This window comes from Corvus hawaiiensis, chromosome 3 (assembly GCF_020740725.1).
Source record: "Corvus hawaiiensis isolate bCorHaw1 chromosome 3, bCorHaw1.pri.cur, whole genome shotgun sequence".
Lineage (NCBI taxonomy): Eukaryota > Metazoa > Chordata > Aves > Passeriformes > Corvidae > Corvus > Corvus hawaiiensis.
Window position 1 is genome coordinate 14,963,495 of NC_063215.1, and position 19,726 is coordinate 14,983,220.

The 19,726-nt window shown below is 41.4% G+C and overlaps 1 long non-coding RNA gene across 2 annotated transcripts; it reads left to right on the plus strand.

Annotated features, from left to right (window-relative positions):
• The first annotated feature begins 8,607 nt into the window (after positions 1-8,607).
• On the plus strand, positions 8,608-19,058 carry LOC125324225. 2 transcript variants are annotated; one of them, XR_007202873.1, is made up of 5 exons: positions 8,608-8,953; positions 9,433-9,583; positions 10,762-10,956; positions 16,327-16,486; positions 18,523-19,058. It is a non-coding gene; the product is annotated as an uncharacterized LOC125324225 (long non-coding RNA). The 2 variants fall into 2 exon arrangements; XR_007202872.1 differs by having other exon boundaries at positions 8,608-8,833.
• The last annotated feature ends 668 nt before the right edge of the window (positions 19,059-19,726 follow it).

Genomic DNA, 19,726 nt, shown 5'->3' on the forward strand with positions numbered 1-19,726 from the left:
GGCTTAGAGCCTGGTCTAACTTGACTTTGAATCGTTCTATGGATGGGGCATCCACAATTTCTCTGGGTAACTTGTGCCAGTGTTCTACCATCCTTATTCTAAAAAAATTCCTCTTACATCTAGTCTAAATCTGCTCTCTTTTAGTTTAAAACCATTACACCTTATCCTATTGCAACAGACTCAGCTGAAAAGTTTGACTCCATCTTTCTTATAAGCCTCTTTCAGGTACTGGAAGGCCACAATTAGGTCTCCCCAGAGTCTTTTCCAGGCGGAACAAACCCAGTTCTCTCAACCTTTCCTAACAGGACATGTGCTCCATTCCTCTGATCATCTTTGTGGCCTCCTCTGGACTTGCTCCAACAGGTCCATGTCTTTCCTGTGCTGGAGACCCCAGAGCTGATGCAGCACTGCACGTGGGGTCTCACCAGAGCAGAGCAGAGGGGCAGAATCCCCTCCCTCACCTGCTGCCCTCACTGCTTTGGATGCAGCTCAGGACACGTTTGGCTTTGTGGGCTGCAAGGACACATTGCCAGGTCATGTCCAGCCTCACTGCTTTGGATGCAGCCCAGGACACGTTTGGCTTTGTGGGCTGCAAGGACACGTTGCCAGGTCATGTCCAGCCTCTCATCCACCAGCAACCCCAAGTCCTTCTCTGCAGGGCTGTTCTCAATGAATTTTCCCAGTATTCAAGGAATATAATCTCATTATTTAATTCATCCTCTTTTAAAGTAATTCTATTGATAGATTTTTATATGCCTCTTGATTTGCTGTGCTGTTAAATATCCTATTTACAAAACTAATTAATTTTCCTGGTTACTGCTCTATAAAATAAACCAGACGATGTTTTCCACCTATACATGCTATTACAAAAATTGTTTTTGTCTCTGAGTGACTTCCAATGCCTCCTTCTGCATTGTAATTATTGTAACTATAGAGTGGTGACATTTTCATGAAGGAGCAATTCAATCAGGAATACCTAACTACTCACCCCAATGACTGAAAAGGTGAAATGAAACAGAACTGAATTGTTCTCTTGATTTGAAGTCATAACACTATTAAAATGACCAGCAATTGTTATGGCGTAATTGAGAAAAGGAGTGTAGTAAATGCAGACAAAACCACTGGAAGTACTCGCCCATGCCCCAGGTCCAAGGGAAGTCACTGGAATGCAGCACGGATGGATTTGGCATGGAGGCTGCCAGAGGGACCTCCACCTTACACATCCTGTCATCCTGAAGGGAAGCAACACCACCCTTTCTAAACACTTGTCCATGTAGGCAGTAAACCTGTGTGTCCCCAGATGGTCCCGGGCCATCCGTGTTCTGGTGCTGGATCTTCAAAACAGGGTCTCAGCTGTGGTAAGGACCAATTCCCCAGGCAGCTCACAGCTTTCAGGTACCAGTACAAAGGCATGCAAACACTGCACTAACAACTCTGTTGAGAGCACTTTTATAGAAATGCACTTCTATTAAACGTCATTGACCTAATAACAGCTGCACAGCTTTCTGCAAACTTTGGAAGAAACCGTCAACAACTCACTTCATTTATTCTATTCTTTCTCCTTGAATTATTTTTTCCAGGATTGATTGGTTGTTTACAACTTGCTAAACATAAGTATTTTAGTGACCAAATAATTTTTCACTAATCTTTAAAGCCCACCATGCTGTGATTTTTTCTGGTTTTCTATAAGGTCTTCAGACTACCAAGTTAAAAGAGAAGATCCTGCCTTGAGACCTCACCTGGACATCACCAGATGGCTCTGGGACACATCACCTGATAGTTTTACAAAAAGGAGTTATCCCTAGAGGAAAAGGATGGGAATCATTCAGTTGTGCAGCCAACCTACTTCCTGGCATATTATTAAATAATTCTTGCCATGAGTAATGGCAAGTAACAGGAAAGGAAATTTTAACTCGGTTGTAGGAAGAGAGACTATTTCAGCAGAGGAGGGAGCATATTTTTCATTCATGCCCTGGATATGGATTATTGAAAAAAAAGTTCAAAATCAGACTAATTTGAGAAGCATCAGTTTGCAAATTCTACAAAGCCAGCTCAGGTCTGACAGAGCTATTGCTGGTGCTCAGCTCTACCCTGACTGTGCTCTGCTTCCTTTTAAGCTGTCTGATAACTTCTCCTTGCAAAGGCTGTGGGCAAGAGGCTGAGCACCAGCAATGGCTGATGGTTGGACTGGGCAGACTTTGGCACCCTGGCAGACACCTGGGACCTGAATTTGCATCACACAACAGGGCTTTGTCTCCTTCAAACTTCCAGGCTCTTCAGCCTTTCACTTGGGATTACAACTTTAAGCAACGTCAATTCTCAGGCAGGAACAGGCAGAAGAAAATTCTCTTTTTCTCTTAAGTTTATGGGAAAGTAATCTTTTTACCTTCTGCGTTTAGCATCGTAGAGGCTGCAGATGTGAACAGTTTCACAAGACATTTTCCGTCACTGTGATTTTGACTTCAGACCTCACTTGGCACTTGATGTCTGCGTGTGATTTGCAGCTTCAGACATACTTAAAAAGGAATGAGATTTATAATAATTGGCACAGAGGCATTTTTGTCTCTACTGAGATGTTCTTGCTTGGCAGCTGAGCTGGTCGCCTGGAGCACACCTGTGTGAGCAGACATTAACAAACTGCTGCTTCATCACCTTTATCAAGACTGTGGGCAGCAATGTGGCCATTCCCAGCCAAGCAAGTTCTTCCTTTTCCCATATTCAAGTGATACTTTCTAAATTCAGAAAATATTTAGTTTGTAGCCTATTATGAATATCCTAGAGGGTCTAATCATGAAATATTTGTGTGCATCTTGAAGGTGCTGATGTATGGCACTGATTTTAACTGGTCCAACCCTATTGAAGTCTTGGGAAACAAACTCTTTTTTGTCATTTGGGTTTCGTCTTGTCACCAAGGCATTATTTTTCTGCCTTGTGAGCTGCCAGCTAAGGAGAGAAAAATATTGTGCACATAGTCTCTGCCAAATAATTCCTCAGCTCATTGCCAGATCCTGTCCCCCTGTTCTCCACACCATGTGTCTGGCATTTCAGTCCAGGGCTCTCCTTTTGGGCAAGTTTCTACATTTCCTAATACCACATGAAACAGAGCCAGGCATGGTTTGGGTTCACAGTGACTGAGCCCACACATTATCTTCTCATACTGTCCTGGCAGGTCTCAGAAATTCAGGCACCCCAAATCTCTATCAGGCTGTGACTTACTCATTGCACCAAATACTTTCAGTGTCACAGCATGAACCACTCCACTTCCCCAGGCTATGACAACACCGTCACTTTTTTTCAAGTTATTGAAATTAAAACCACAGAAAGCTGAGGGCACGCTGAGCCAGGAGAAAGCCCGGAGGTTTGGCTGCACCCTCCATGACAGCGACTCTACAGGTACAAAGAGTGAGCTCCTCACCCAAGGGAGCGAGTCCCAGACTAAGTTGTATGGGCGTGCAGGCGGAGGCAAAGAAGGAAGGACTCTCAGTATGGGTTCCATGAGCAAGTCCATTGCAGGTGAAGGATCAGGGACAAAGAGCAGCTTTTATGGAGGGTCCAGGGATTTTATACTCAGGGAAAGAAAGGCAGGGACAAGGGTAACAGCCAATTGGGTAAAGTGATGGGGGTGGGATTAATGGGGAGGTAGCCAATGGGAGTAACTCATAGGAGGGATCACAGAGAACAACCAATGGGACATCAAGGAACATAGAACTTTCCAGAACGGATATATATTTAATTAAAAGGATAAATATCTATGGCCTTTTACATGAAACTGGAAGGGGAGAAGAGGAACCAATCAACTCAAAATAAGCAAATTAAGGAGCCCAAGGATCCTGGGGCTCGCCATCACCAAGGAGGTGACCACAGACGTTGGTGCCTGACCACCAGAGTTTGGATTCTGTTTTTCCCTCTGGGGTCATGGGCACCACAGCCACTCGCACCGCAACAGAAAGCCGCAATAATGTTTTAAGTCACTCTTCCCAGACAAGACCCAGGGTGGTGCTCTGCTCTGTGGATAGGGCCATTTGCTGTATCCTTATACTGCTGGTGTTCAATGTAAATAGTTGTTGGATGATGATGCTTCTTCCTTAACTTTTTAAAGCATCGTATAATTACCCAGGACATACTGATAAATGGAGACCCAATTTACTTCTGCAGCTACTTAAAGTGGGATGTTTTTAAAAGAACAAACATATTTTGTATCTTGGTGACAACAAGAAGTCAGAGGCTCAGTGGGAAATAATTTCAAACAACCTGCAAGAGCTCTAGCATTAAATGGGCATTTGTGTAAAGCACAGCTTTAAAACTCATTCTCAGTTTATTTGATTCGTAAGTATAACAACAGGATAAGAAACCCAAGAGGAGAAAATAGCAGAAGTTTGGACTAGGAGTACAGTATAATGCAAACCAAAAATACTTAGTTTTAACTTATAATTAGGAGATGTACTTTTAAACTATGCTATACACAGTATTGCTCTTTATAAAAAAAAAAATAGAAGCTGGAAAGAAGTGGTTGCTGAATCATGCTGGCTTTGTTGGCTGCTCAGAAATCCTGTTGGTTGCTGAATGCTACAAGGAGCTTACCAGGCACCGCGGAAGTGTGAAGGAGGATTATTGCTGTAATTGCACAGCACAGGCAGAGCACAGCTCCAAAGAGACTTTGAGCCTCTTGAGACTTCATCATCTGCAATTCCAGAGCCTGGAATCAGAGGCTGAATTAGGTGATTAATGCTGAGCCTGGAAATAGCTGGGCTGTATCACATGTGCTTGCTCAGTTCTTATCCTTCTCTATTTATTTTTGAATGCATAGTTCTCTGTGCAGAGCTTTGACCTAAGCATTGGTCTAGGGATGTTTTCATGTCAGATTGCATTTTATATAGAAAATAGATTCCTAAACTCCACTATTGCACAGAATAAAGAGTGAAGCCATGGGTCTGCACTTCTAAACCTCAGGTGAACACAGGAAGAATTTAATTTCATTTTAAATCTTACAAATAAGTCAGTCTCACAGAGTTTTGAAGACAGATGTATGTATTTAGGTAATTGAGGCAATATAGGCTTGAGGCACCCAGTTCTTGATCTTTTAGGCCTGTTTCAGGCATTTTAGATTTTTAACTTATTTTTCAAGATATGTTTGCTCTGGAAAGTGCATTGAGTGTGTGGTCTGTGTGTCACTATTCCCATTTATGAAGTGAGACTCTGCAGACCTCAAGACCTGCTCTGCAAAGAGAGTCCCCCCATGCTGTGCTGGTGCTTTTGGTTTTAAGTCGGTACAGAAATAAGGCACATGAATAATAAACTAAATTTTCTATCTGCACATGAAATGCTCGTGCTCTTCAGCCCACTGCACACAGTTGGCCAATATTCAGAAAAGTGGAGTAAATTAGTAGCTCTTAACACTGGAGACGTTATCAAGAAGTTAATTCCCCTTAAACGGTGACATCTCTTTGTATTCGTGTATCTCAGGCATTTGGGAGTTTGGTTAGGGATGTACCTAACAAGCAGGACAATGACCCCAAACAGTTCACACTGGTGTATCCATACTGTTATGACCCGGGATCTTCTCAGTGGTACTAATTTCTGGAAGTAATCATTAATTTCCTGTAGATTTTTGTGCTCAAAAATGCCATAAATCAAATTTGGCTTTTCTACTCTATACAAGCCACACTGTGCTGTACAGTGTGGTTACCTATTCTGAGGAGACACTTAATGGGCACAAGTCAGATGCAAATATCTGATCTCACAGCCATTTTCATCACTGTTTGTGAAGCATAAAGCTGGATCAGTTAAATTTCACATATCCTGCATTTTCATCCTGTTCCTACCTGTAAGTGCCCAAGTTTGGCCTTAGCCTTACCATCTGACAACTGTGTCAGTGTTCAGGTCTGCACACAAGGGGTATCGAGTCACCTGCACAGATCCCTTCTTCCAAGGAGTTTAACTGATACATCCATCTGCTGTTGAACGTATGGCAACTTCATGGCAACTTTTTCCCCTCATACAGCTAGCATCCTAGTGTATCTCTGTAATTCATGGTGTCAAATCCCTACCAATGCCCTGATCCAAAGGTGAAAGAGGCAGAGATCACTAGCTTAGTACCAAACTCTTTTCTTCCAAACATCTTCTCAAAAATCTCACAACTTTTTGTCTCTGCTTAACAAACACTAAGATTTATGGCCATTTCCAAAGGGAATTAAGAACATTTTATTGATTTTACTGTGTACTCACCAGTGAGCACTTCACCTGTTAGCAGAGCATACCCATTTCTAGGAAAATACAGGAGCTCACATTATGTACAACAAAGCAATTTGAAATAGGAAATAGACTGTACCCAATTGAAATTATAAAGATATTTATTCAAGAAGAATGTAATTACCTAAGATGAAATTTGGCCAGGAGATGAAAGCTAATCTTATTCTATCCAGTGTCTACTTAACCTCATATCTTTATAGAGACATATTTAGAGATATGAAACTTTTATGAAAAATAGCTTATTATTCCCGTATCTCCCAGCATACATACACATGCACACAAACAATTTATTCTTTGATATAAGGATTTGCTCTTATTTACTTGGCAAAGTTGTTTTGTAATGTAAGATCAGGCAAGTTGCAAATATAAAATATATGGCAGATACACCATCAAAGAGTGCAGAGGCTGAAGAAGGAGCAAAGTGCAGGAGATAATGCAGAACTGAGCTGCAGTCTGGTGGAGCTGTCAGTCACTGAATCCTCTGCTAGAGAAAAGGTATCAGCTCTTTACCCTCTCCTCATTTCCACAAGCATCTTTCTGCACCTCCTGACCCCTTGAATTTTCACACTCTCCCAAAGCAGTGGAGTTTACCAGCTTACACCTACCCTCCTATGTACAAGTTACCACGTGGCAGGAGAAGGGAGTCCTCTCACCATGGGCATGGACATCCTTCTGTTAAGGCAGCTAAGGCTCACTTCTATTTCCTCTCACTTCTAAAGCTTTTTCTATTTCCTTTGCAACTAAAGCATTGCTTCCTGTTGCACTTTCCCAAATGATTTAGACCCTTTTTGGATTTTGCTCCTCTCTGCAGCAGTGAGTCCCTGAGTTTCCCTACAGCATGGGATAACAATATGTACCTTGTTGTTAAAATGCGGTTCTAGCAATTACCCTTTCATTTTTAAAGTTTGATGCAGTACTAGTCCAACTGAGTTTTTTAGAAAAGAATGTCCTTTTGTAATTGTGAAATAAATTTGCATAGGAAAACTCTCATATATATGTGACTGTATTTACTCTATATTTCTGACTTCACAGCAGCCAGAATTAAGATGAAGGACTAGACATCATGTAAAAGCATTTCCAGCCACAGCTAATATCACCTATCATTGCATGGAAAAGCAGAAGTAGAAACATAAAAAGAGAGTACAAACTTTGAATAACAAATTGATTTTTTCCTCAGATACTAATGGTTACAACAAGGAATAGCGAGAGAATATGCAAGTGTTATACAGTGTTACCTACAGCAACCGAGTGACTAAGATGCTTATTGTTATGTTAAGTAATCAAAAGTAGCTGCAGTCTTAAAAGAGTGGCAGATCAACCCTGCTTAGGCATATTTTTTAAAATGGGTGTTCATCAGCTGTTTTCATGTAGGAGGAATCAATTAGTAGAACCAAATTGTAGCACTGAGTAGTACATCAGCAAAAATAGATGAAGCAATCACAGCATCAGCAACTGTCATCTTCTCCCTGGAGAAACAAAGGCAGGTTTTAGCATCTTCATGGCCTGCAAGGGACAGCATGGAAAGGAGTGCTAAGTGTATTTTTCTATATGTCTTTTAGACTTTTGGTAGTAACACAGGAGAACTGAAATGTGATAGTAAATTGTATAAGCACCACTGGTTTTCTCACTGATTACTGAGTTAAAGTTTTCTGCAGTGCAATCAGAGAATTGTCAAGGAAGTTTTGATTACCCACTAAACTATATACTTAGCATGACAGTAATAAAACCCTGGTTAATTAAGGTGATTTCTCTTCCCCTCTTGACCTGACACCAATAACTCTCTAAAGCCTTCACAGGTTTGAGCAGAGCACTGCCATAAGGCCTTCCTTGTGTTATTGTACTACTGGTGCTGCATGGTGCAGGAACTTTCACCAAGGGGGAAGAGAATGGCACCCCAGGAGCCATCTCACACACCCAAATACCAGCGGCTGCCCCAGGGACAGGAGCACGCAGCTGTACCAGAAATTGCTCTTGACCTCTGAGAGGCTTTGTGGGGGGACCACCCCTGACATGACACTCACTGGACACAAAGGACTATAGATGTGCAAGGTGATAACATACTCTCATATCTGTTATTTACTTGAACCTAGTCATCTGTTCTGTGTTGCTGCCTGCCCCTAAGGTGCAGTCAGGCCCAAGACTGGTCAGACAAGGCAGGACCTGTCCCTGCCATGTGCTCTGAATCCCCTTTGTTCTAAGCGCGGGTAGAACTGAAAGTAACTCGGATTCCACCGAAGCAGAGTCCGATTGGCTGGGTACGCTGGGTCCGCCCCTAGTTCTCCCCTTTCCCTTCCCCCGAATAAAAGACGAGCCGAGCGGGCTCCTCCCCCTTGTGCGCTGGCTGCCCTTCTCCTGACGGCTTATGTGTGTTTCTGTCTGGGAGCGAGAGCAATCTACTAGCAGGATTAAAGCACAGAGCGAGGGCTGTATTTCTACCTCTTTGCTTTTGCTCGTGGTATCAGCTTTGCAGCTACCACTTGCCGCTTTTGGAGCTACTGAAGTGCTCGATCTCCTGTGCAGTCTCTCTAGGTAGCTCGGGGCTTTCTAAGGCATTCAACTATGAGCCTGGCCGGCCAAGTGTGCTGTGAGTATTTCCACAGTTCTGTGAGTATTTCCACAGTTCTGTGTTACACTCAGCCAGAGGTGAGCAGTAGAGCAGTGACAGGACACACCAGTTCCAGGCATCTTACTGAACACGGCAAAGGTAGGCAGGGGGAAGGTTTTTCTTATGTGTCATTCAATCCTATTGAAGGCCTACTCAGCACAGGTGAACCAGTGAATGTGAAATGAATATTTTAATTTGATGATTAATTAAAGTATCAGCTCATGATTTTCCATGCCATGTGTTAAGTTGTTAGTCTTTGATACACAAAGGTGCTGTTGAAGCACAAACCTGTTCCTGGGTAGACTTAGAAAGGCTTAAGTCTTGTTATTAATAAGAATTATAACATGAACCTGGCTTTTTTGCTGAGAAAGTTTTGGCACTACAAGTTCACATGGCCTGTAAGTTACTTAGAAAACTTCTGAAGTTTGCAGTTTGGAAATCATTTGTTATACAACTACCTGTGTTTTCACGGGGGAATGGCAGGTTTTTACTAGCTCTCGCTGGATACCTAGGCATGGTGGTAATGAGACAGACTGAAGTGCAGCAGTGCCTCTGATAAAATCATATTCTCCTCACAGGTATCTGGATTCAGGGAAGACCTCCACGGAGAATTAGGAAGTGAGCTGCTGGGATGGGCACAGGAGAAGGTTACCAGAGGCAAAGCTTGATGCAAGTGTACCCGAACTTACCCCATGCATCAATGCAGATCTGTAGGAGCTCTTCCCCATGGTAATGTAAGGTAGATTTGTTTTATGGAAGGATAAATAATCTCACAGTTATCGTGAGACAAGACTATAACAAGGGCAACTACTGAAAAAAAAAAAGATCCATTTTTATACATGTTTATCTTGTTACTGAAAATGCTGCGATGCTAGTACAAGCAGCAAAAGATAATGGAATATTCGTATTCTGTTTGTTTATCTAGCACAAACAAAATTGACAAACTCGTGCCAGGAAGATGGCTTTGTTTTGATAAATTATCCACAGAAACCTTGTTCTTTAAAGGTTGGCTGATCAGTCAAGGCTTTCTGTGTTTTTTTACAATATCTGCTGTGCACAGATATCTGCACAGTCACATCAGAGCTACCTCAATAGCCAAAGCATGCTCGCTCTTTGATGTTGCTACTTTTCACAGACTCCCCAAATCCTCCATAACAATTTAGAGCAATCATTGCTCTAACAGCAGTCTTCTTTATTACCAGCTTTGCATTTTGTAATTTCTAATTAATTTGTAGTTAATTTGCTTTTGGTTCACAGCAGATGATGGCCAGCTCTGTTCCCCAAGCTCTGTTCAAAGAACAAGGCTGCAGTTCAGAGCCTCATCGCTTCCCTGGCAGGGGAGCTCCAGGCGCAGGGACCTCCACTGGGCTCTGCAGAGGCCTGGGATGTGTAACCACTTGAGAGATGAAGTCAGAGCTGGCAGGGGAATGTAGAGGGGCATACTCATAGCACCTTATAAGTACCTAAGTTAAGTGGTATGTCTACCATGGCATCTAAGTTCAAGAGAATGTAAGAAATTGAGAGGATTTGCCCTGAGGGTTCAGCTCCTGGCTCCCTGCAGATGCCATGGGAAGAAAGTCTGTGATCCCTAAATCAGGCTGTTGTCAGCTCTGTGGCAGACTGAGCTGTCCATGCTCCCCTTGAGCTCAGGCATGGAAGTGGTCAGCCTCAGAGAGCTGCCTGCAGATGGAAAGGTGTCTGTGTTCAGGCCAAGAGCTCTCCAGCTCTTTTTTCTGTTTGCTTCAGTCCTGTTTGTGAACTAGGAGCCTGAACTTTGCTGGTGTGGATGTGACGTATTTATAACTCATGAGACAAAATTTGAGGTGTCCCTGCATGGAAGCTTGCATGAAACTCTTGCAAGGTGACAGATAAATAGCAGCCCAAACTGTCTTTTATTCTTGAAACAGAAGACAGCTGCCAGGAGGAGAAGCTGATGTCTTGGGTACTGCAAATCACAAGCAGATGTGGTTCTTCACTGATTGTCAACTGGTTCAACCTCTTCTGCTCATCTCCTAAGTGCCAGTAATGCCTTTGAAACCCAGACCCCATAGGAAATACATTTCTGCATAGCAAACAACTGGGAAAATTTATCCAAATTAACTGTAAGTCTCCAGCTGAGCTTTTGTTTTTTGACTATTGCTTTATCACATACAGCACAATGGATTTATAGATAAGATGTGGTGAAACAGTATATTCATCTAGGGCCTGCACCATTCAGGTCTGAGTAGTTTATCCTACTGAATCTGTGCTGTGACTTGTATTGGCAAGACTGGACCAGAAATATGAGTCATGGTATGTAAAGCACAGTCTGCTTCAGAGTTACTGTAAGGTTGCATTTCTTGTGAGACTCTCCAAAGGGTAGAAATTAGAAGTATAGTCTTATTAACACTGGTAACTGTGCTTAGAAAATTTGGAAATATAAATGTATGTACAGTACATGCAAAGTATAAACAGGCTGTAAAACTATAGATAATGTAAATCCTGTTGTGGACTCCCAACTCCTTTGAATTATCTCCCCCGGCTGTTTATAGCCATCCTTGCACTTCCTGCTTCTATAAGCAGTCCCTTTGTAACAAGGAAATGGTACAAATCTCAGAGAATAAGGCAATAACCTTGTGACTTCAGTTATTTGAAAAATATTACAACAAATTATTCTGTGTGCATGTTACCGATGTTGTGTTCTGGATACCATCCTTGTCCTGTAGTAAATGTTCTGCAGTATTGAGAAGGATTTTTTAAGAGTAGAAACATTAATTTTTTGATGAGGTGAGAGATTTTCAGAGGGCTAAAGTTTCACTAAACCAGGTAGATTATCTGCTGTTTCTCCTGAGCTGGGGTGGAAAGTGCACAGCATGGATGACATGATGTTTTTCTGTCTCACTGGGCAATGCTTTGTGCATTTACTGTACAGAATCCCTCTACAGGATGCTGCAGAGTCAGCCAGTGCCCCATCACAGACATGTGTGTGACAAGTGAACTTGCTAAGCTTAGAAATAACATTACATTTTTGATTTAGTAAGTACTAAAATGATTAAAAGTACAAAAAAAATTCTCCCCTTCAGGAAGATAATTTCGAACCAGCAAATATTTTTTGGATTTGCTTTACTGCATCTTCCCCTGCAGAAAGAGACCTAAAGGGCAAAAAAATGTATAAATTCTTAAGTGAAAACACCCTCATTATTGCCTTAAAGGAAGAGTAATGGCAAACAGCCTGTGACTTCTCATTTCTAAAATCTAGATATTTCTTGAATGCAAGTAGGGATTTAAGACTTGGGATTTAAGTCTGTTACACTGTGCCAATCACCAATCTCAAATACTGTCACTGTATCTAGTAGGAATTTCCCAGACTTGCTCTGGGTTAGTTATAGTCAGAATCTCCTCCACAATATCTTCAACTACTTGAAGCCTCTATTAGTTTTTTAGAGATGATTTGGACTTAAGAAATTACTATTTGCAATCAGTGCATCCCTCAGTTTCCCCTGAGGAAATGCTGAAATGTGCTCATGTGGGAACTATCTGTGCTTTGTTAGCTTGTGAATTTTGTACCAGAATTTATATGGCCCATATAAGCAAAAGGAGTTACACACATCCTGCAATTTGCAGGATTGGGTCCTTAAATTGCATTCTTTTCCATACTTGTCATCTACAGAGAAACAGTGCTGCAAGGAACCTGAGATTTTCCTGAGGATTTAAGTCAAGTTTAGGGAAGAGAAAGATACTAAAATAGGTAACTGAATATTATAACCAAACTTCCATTTCATTTTCCTTTTTCAAAACCAAGTATTTATTTGTTACAAATCCATAACAAGGACAGATTAAGTTTATTAACATTCAGGAAGAAAACAAAAGGATTAAGAATGGCTACTATTTTTCTTTGACTGCAGAGTGCTGGAACATATTTAGCTAACTCTTCTTCCCGGATGTCTGGTCCTGAACCACATCCGGTCCCTTGGGTGTCTCTGCACCTGAACCACTTGGCTGCAGGACAACTTGGATGGGCACATTCGTGGGCCGTGGGTGGCATGTGGGATAACTCTGCATTCCCACACTGGTAATGTTGTTCCTGCTCCCTAAGAATAGGTTGGGGGGGTACTTCTGACTGCTGTGCAGAGACCTAAAGTGATCCTGTTCCATCCAGTGCACCCCTGAACTCGTTCCTTAAATATCTTCACCCAGATTTCCTAAAGATTTTTGGCATTGGTTCACTACTTTCATGATGCTCTCATCTATAGCAAGAGAGTATTTACTTTTGTCTCTTAGTAACCCAAGGCTGTATTTATAAAAGATCATGAGATTTCCAGGTAAAACTGGCTCTTGGGTGCAATTTCAAATAAAAAGCATGAAGGACAGATGAAATTCTAACATAAAATTAAATGATTGAGAAAGAAACTACTGGCACTGAGGATTATTTTAAGCCATATATGTAGTCAGATAAATTCATTGGGATTAGTTTCTACTGCAAATTTATGCAGTGCCTTGATCATTGAACTTCACTGATAATTACTTACTTGCATCCTCATAAAAAAGAGGAGATAAATGGTAGTTGATGAAAGGCTCTAATTTATTGTTCCTGCAGAAATAAAAACAAACTTGCTTTTATGCAGAATGGGTCACACAGAGAATTTCTATTTCCTTTGAAAATGGGATTGTTATTAACTGAGAGGGATTATTTAACATAAAATAAGAGGTAAAATGTTCTCTCACACTGGGATCAAACTACTCATTATTGCTTTGATATACTTTTTAATAAAATGAAAAGGACTCATTCTCTTTAGGATGACTTTAAAGTAGACTTTACAGAATATATAGAAGAAAAATCCTAATAATTTTCCTTTTTCCCTCTCCTCTCCTTTCTCTCCTTTCCTCTTCCTTTCCCTTTCCTTTCCTTTCCTTTCCTTTCCTTTCCTTTCCCTTTCCTTTCCTTTCCTTTCCTTTCCTTTCCTTTCCTTTCCTTTCCCTTTCCTTTCCTTTCCTTTCTTTCCTTTCCTTTTCCTTTCTTTCCTTTCCCTTTCCTTTCCTTCCCCTTCCCTTCCCCTTCCCCTTCCCCCTTCCCTTCCCCTTCCCCTCCCCTTCCCCTTCCCCCTTCCCCCTTCCCCTTCCCCTTCCCCCTTCCCCTTCCCCCTCCTCCCTTCCCTTCCCCTTCCCCTTCCCTTCCCCTTCCCCTTCCCCCTTCCCCTTCCCCTTCCCCTTCCTTCCCCTTCCCCTTCCCCTTCCCCTTCCCCTTGCCTTCGGCCTTGCCTCGCCTCGCCTCGCCTCCCCTCCCCTCCCCCTTCCCTTTCCCTTCCCTTCCCTTCCTTTTATATTCAATAGGAATACTTTATATTTTATTGGTTTCCCTGGATTTAAGACTTCTACAGTATCTGAAGGGAAGGAGAGGAATCTCAGTTTTACTGCACGTTTCTCCAGATGCCCCCCCCTACCTTGCAGACCCTGCTGGGTGTTGATTATGAATCTCTAGGAAATCATAAACTCAGTGCACATTTTGGGGAACAGGAGAACATTTCTGTATGTTTCTTTGGAAACTCATTTACCATTTGTGGTACAGGAGAGCCCAGGAGCTGTGCCTGGCTGTGTCCATGACACAAGGCATTTATATGGTAAAAAAATGAGCCTTTAGTCTTTTCTCCAGAGAATTACATTTCATGTTCAACAGCAGTAGTGGAACAAAACAAACAAAGCGGGGTTGAAAGAGGCAACTCCTCCAGGCATGTTTTGGCATAGCATATTGTATATATGAGCAGATTAGAAGTGGTAACAGATTTGCTTCCAGCTTAATTGTTAATTTTTGGTATAGCCTTCTGTGAAGCAAGCTAATTTTTAAGGCTTGGTCATGAGCCATTTATTTAGTCAAGTTTTCTTCTGTTTTCCTTTCTTATTTGTGCATTTCTGGTTTTGGACTCTTGGAACACATAAACATGATGGGCTTTTTTCCTCCTGTTTCAATGGCTGAATTAAGCACAGCACATTTTCAGCAAACACTCCTTCTCCTCAAATCTCCTGGTTTAAATTTTCAATAGCATATTACTTCTGTTTGTATGCCAAACCTCTAAATATGTTGCCCCAAATAATCACCTCCAAATGGAGATGGTGACAAAAAAAAATTATCCCTTTGCCAAGGATTTTATAAGTCTTGAATCCTCCTTGGATGGAGACAGACAGAATATGGAGCCAGGGAAGAAAATATCTTCAAGTAATTTTTGGTAATAGGTTTTGTCATTTTCAATTTTTTTTTAATGATAATCCTTTGAATATATTGACAAAATGGAGCATCTTGTTTGTCAATTAATATAGAGTGCTTTACGAAAGATATTATGACATTTGCCTCACCCTGTCTACATCAATATGACAGTCTCATTAAGAGTTCAATGGGGTTTTTTTTTCTTCGTGTTTTTACCATGAGGACAAGTATGGAGTTACCATTCTTTCTGTGGTGTGTATTTGCTTTCTCCCCATGCAGCGTTCGTCTAGCCTCTCATGACTTAGTTCAAAACACTACTTTGGATTTCTGTTTGTTGCAGAGAGTCATAAATATGGATTTATGTAACCTAGTGATTAGGATCTATGAATCCAGTGCTCATTACACTGGAAGTGAATTGTTAACTGCCATTTCTGAAAATATGTTTAAAATAAGGGTCTTAGTTAACAACTGACTTCAAGTCTCTCATTTTTGGGGTAGGCGAGAATGAATCAATAAGAGATGGATACTACTCAGTGTGCGCTGCACATCCTACCAGCAAATATGAATATTCAGTATCACTATGGATTTTTAGACAAGGAGCAGAAAATTCACCTTTAATATGACCTTCTCTGCTGCAGAGGAGCTTTCACAGAAGAGTCAACCAGAAGAACTTCGATTTCTCTTCCTGTGAAGGGCTGTGTGAGACAAATGCCTCAAACAGCAGGAGATACCTGCATGTCTGCCAGTCCTCATGGAGATTGGCAATGCTGTGCATGGCAGAGGAGACTGAGCACTTTGCTTAGGAATTTTGGAAAAGAAATCACTGGGATGATCTGATATAGATAAACATGGTAGGAATTACCACTATTTAAAAATAGCAATATTAGTCAAATGTGTATATGCCTAGGCAAAAAGGTTTGGATGCTGTTAGATTTAGTCTTGAATTGTTTATATATCCTACCAAATGAACCTCACCTCCCATTTAATACAATAGAACTTCAGCAATAATTCTGGAAAATAGTTAACTGGCAGAGACAGGTGGATTTAAGTCCGTGTTTACTGTTCTGTAGTAGAGTTGAAAACACTTAACTTTATTCGCACAAGAATAATGTGATTTGAGATAAACTTAAGACAAGATGCCAAGAAAACTGTGCAAGACATATTTTAGTGATGCAGTGCTAGGATCAAAATCTCTTTCCTTAATATTTTCTTGAACTGCAAGATTTGCATTTGACAGTTCAATGCTGTAATTTTGTAAGACTTACTAGATTGCTTTATTTTCCTCTTTTTATAGAAATCCCTGCTCTCTGATCCCATTCCTGAGGAATTCTAGGTCTATTACAGTGCTGCAATTCCATTGCTAACTGTGCTTTCAAATGCTCTGTCCCTGAGATGCTTCCAAACTTGGCAGTGAAAGGAGCCATTCCCAGATCCTTCTGCTGATAAAAAACTTGGTATGACAAAGACCTTCTTCTCTATCTGACCTGTCTGGGACTGGACCTGTGAATTGAAAAAGTGAATGAAAATATGTGAGCTCAAAGCAGCCTGAGTTCCTCCACACCACTGCATAGGGAGGGGAAGTTTGTGAGTTCTAGGTTTACCGGGGGACTAAAAGGGCTGCTACAGGCTTTCATTTACATAATTAACTGGATGTAATAAGCAGAAGTCTGGATTCACAATTCACTAACCTGAAACTTGTAAAAAGCTGATGGCCCTAAAGACAGGCTGGTGATTTCAAGCTATCTTTGAGAGGCAGAAGCTCCCCATGGGGCTTATTTCCTGGTCCACTGAGGTCTCCATGGATATTTCATTGCTGTTTCACCCCTGGCAGGAGCTAACACCCTGCTCTTCCTTGGGGAAGCGCTGAAAACCACAGCCCTAGGTTCTCCTAGCTGACTCAGTCACAGCTCCATAAGCACTGACATAAACAGTTGTATTGCTCAAAGACTGAAATTGTTCCAGCCTGCTTTTTTCTCTACACTTTTTTCTCTACATTAAAAGCGTATTTAAATTAATGTTATTTGGCACAAACAGTAGTTGAAAAAATTTCTTGCTCTCTCACAGCCTTCTTTGTGGTGCAGCTTAGCACTCTGTGCTGTCTGCTGTGGCTGCTTCCTCATCAGACTACTCTGTGGAAAAGAAAATGCTACAAAGTCATCCTAGTGGAAATAGCAGTTTTCTTGAGTCTTCATCTACAAGGAGAAGCTACGCTTTTCAAGCATTTGTGCATTGCTTTTCCACATGCAGCCTTCAACTGAAAGGGTTATAAAGGAGAAAATTAATTTTTCCTTCTACAGCATAAAGTTTGAGAAGGATACAACTATGCAACACTGAAATTACCTCAGGGAAAAATCTGTAATTTTTATATAAAACATTAAATAATAATTGAAGGCTGATGAACTTTCTTATCAGAATGAACTATTTAGCCTGACTTCTCTGTAGGAAGACTAGTAGAGTCAGTTCAAAATAACTCATGCCAAAATCTCTTGGAGTTAATGCCACCCCTCTTCTTCTCCAGTACTTAGCAGGTCCTGTGGACCATCTCTTAAGTGAAATTTTTTAAACTTGAATTTGAATGTACCTCATATTTCTTTCCATTTCAGAGGGACAGTACAAACGTGTATATATATATATATATAAATAAGTAAGTATATATATATGTGTGACACACACCCAAAAATGATGGCAGGTTCATTCCATACATTAGGCACAGATAAGACTGTGAAATGCTTCTCTGCAACCCAGTAAAATAGCAAGAAGGCAGAAAAGACTTGTGCTGATTCTGTGAATGTTACAATTTTGAACTGTTTTACTGAATGTGAGGTTACATTTGAGGGTGTCTCTGATTTGAGTTGAATCTTTAGCTTACCTGTAAATGCAGTCATTTGTAATTTAAATCCTCATTATATCCAGCCCTAGATGGATTTCTTGGTTGATGCATGTGATAGGAGTCATCTTCTTTTATCCCTCTGTGTCTGTGGGCTATTCAAGCATGATTTGCTATTTGCTGTTTGGTGTCTCAAAACGTCCCTACCAAAGCTTCAGCAAGCCTGGCTTGTTTCCAAAAAGCATCCTTTGTGAGAATTGAAAGAGAATGTTTGGAACACTATATAATAAAAGCAAACAAAATACAGCAGAAATAATTTTTGATCTCAGCAAGAGCTGAAAATGAAAATAAATAAAGACCAAGTGCTGCTTACTGAAATTTCTCTGCAGTGTGCACAGAGTAGAAAATAAAAAAATTTTGTTGGTTCTATTATCATTCTTGAAAGCACAACACAAAGCAATGCTGATATGGTACAGGTCCATCTGTCAGCTGGGAAGAAGAAAAGAAAAAGCAATTAAGAACATTATAAATTTGGCTTGTTGCTCTGGGCTGGAAAGATCCAGTTAAGCATGCTGTGATTCTGAACAGAGAAGTACAGGAGACAAGCCAAGACAGAATTTCTCTTGATAGTATCACTTGACCTGTTTCCGTTGCCTTCCACAGCTCTCCCAGCCAAGGATATATCTGTAGCCAAATCACCTCTGGCTCTCAAAGCTAAAATCTGACAGCCCATGTATAAATCCACACTCCTGAGGATGTGTGGGCTAAATAGCAGCCTGGACAACTTACTCTTGCAGTCTGATCCTGTGAAAGAGGACCATTCCGCACACCTCACTGAAGACAGCCAGCCCGCCCAGATTTTCAGAGCATGGAACTAGGTGACCATTTCAATTTCTCCTACTCCTTCTACCATCATCTCCTTGACACAAATTTGCTTGATGTGTGAAACCAAAGAGTAAAATAACTCTTGTTCTTTGTGGGTGGTGAGAAATCCGTACCTCTTCCAGGAAGAAGGCTCAGTATTAATCGTCTTGCAAATGGTCTTGCGTGTTTGTCACACATCAGTCAACCATCACTGGCTTTGTGTTTGGGGACAACACAGGCAAAAACTGCTTTCATTGCAGCTTTTGCACTTTTGTTTGGTAGTCTCAGTGTCCTTTCTTGGTGATTCTGCACAGAACTCCACTGGTATGCATATAAAACAGTGTCCTGGGTTGCAGTGTATTCTATTACCATCCCCATCAGCTGTTGAAATCAGGTGGGGCAGTGTTTCCTTGCCTCCTCCCCCCAGACTATCTTTCTGTTAATTGCCCATCATTGTCCTGCCACATGACTCAGAGATAACTCCCTCCGGACTATCTTCTGTTAATGAGCCTAATCAACACTTTGCCTCATGACTCGTTACCCCATTGTGAGATGCTCCACCCAGAGGGAGGAACCAAGCATCCCATCGTGGATATAAGCTGAGGCTGAACACCAGAGACACTGGCTTCCCACTGGATTTCCAGAGGGCAGGAGCTACACAGCCACCATTGGACTTCCTGAGGAAGAGCAGACTGTTTTACTACAGGATCACTGCTTCAGAGGACTGCAGCCACCATTCTACCAGACTGCTACCACCACCCTGCCTAACAGGGTGTCAGGTTGTACCTTGACTCTGTCAGTTTGACAGTGTTTTCTTTTACCTTTTTTTTTTCTTTTCCCCTTTTCTTTAATTTCCATTAAATTGTTATTCTGACTTGGTGCCTCCCACTGGTTTGTTTTCAAACTAGCACATAATTTGGCGCCCAATGTGGGGCAGCTCTGAGAGAAAGTCAGAATTACAATTTTGTGTTAACGGAAACCTATTCACCATGGTGCTCGGCTT